Source organism: Tupaia chinensis, unplaced genomic scaffold (assembly GCF_000334495.1).
Source record: "Tupaia chinensis unplaced genomic scaffold, TupChi_1.0 Scaffold140941_1, whole genome shotgun sequence".
NCBI lineage: Eukaryota > Metazoa > Chordata > Mammalia > Scandentia > Tupaiidae > Tupaia > Tupaia belangeri.
Genome location: NW_006200810.1, coordinates 15,781 through 16,498, shown reverse-complemented (window position 1 = coordinate 16,498; position 718 = coordinate 15,781). Strand labels below are relative to the sequence as shown.

Here is a 718-nt window from a genome sequence, read left to right as displayed (position 1 = left end):
CTCAGAGGAGCTGGAGTCAGCTCTCACTCATTTGTGGGTAGGCCTAGATCAAGGCCTGAGTGGCAGGGGTGGACAGAACCACAGCCAGAGTCCCCACACACTGCTGACGGTGACTTCAGGACTGTCCCCAATGTATTCCCAGAGACTGACCCTCACAACCTGAGAGGAGAGGGCTCTGGGAGAGCCAGTCTCTGGTGCAGGATCTGAAAACCACGAGGATGCTGCCTGACAGAAGTGAAGGGCTTTCTTATTTTTGAGTCAATTTTGGTTTCTTTCTTTCTTTCCTGTTTGTTTCTCTCTCTCTCTCTCTCTTTTTTTTGAGAGGTTTTTGCTATAGGGCGCATGCACTCGCCAGACAGACAGAGAGAGACAGAAAGCGAGAAATCACCCCCCAGGGGGGATCGCCATGTCGCAATCCCTTCTTCTCCCTTCTCCTCTCGGGATCTTGGGCATGCATGCACACGTGCCCAGCGTGAGTTTTAAGCCTCCGGGTCCAGAACGCGACCCGCGGTTGACTACGTGGGAGTCCAGCGACATAGCCATTACGCTAACTGCTGGTCCCTCCTGTTTGTTTCTCTCTGTGTGTGCTTTATTTATTTATTTTATTTTATTTACTTTTTTTATGGTTTTGCCATAGGGCATGCGCTCACCAGGTGAGAGAGACACAGAGACAGTGAGAGGGAAAGTGAGAAATCACCCCCAGGGATGGCCACAACTC

At 51.1% G+C, this 718-nt stretch overlaps 1 protein-coding gene across 1 annotated transcript in view; it reads right to left on the bottom strand.

Moving 5' to 3' along the window:
* LOC102496941 (HLA class I histocompatibility antigen, B-14 alpha chain) overlaps positions 1-718 on the bottom strand; it is a gene marked incomplete at its 5' end in the record, with an annotated part of 2,623 nt that overhangs the window by 528 nt on the left and 1,377 nt on the right. The gene's annotated exons all lie outside the window — the stretch shown is intronic.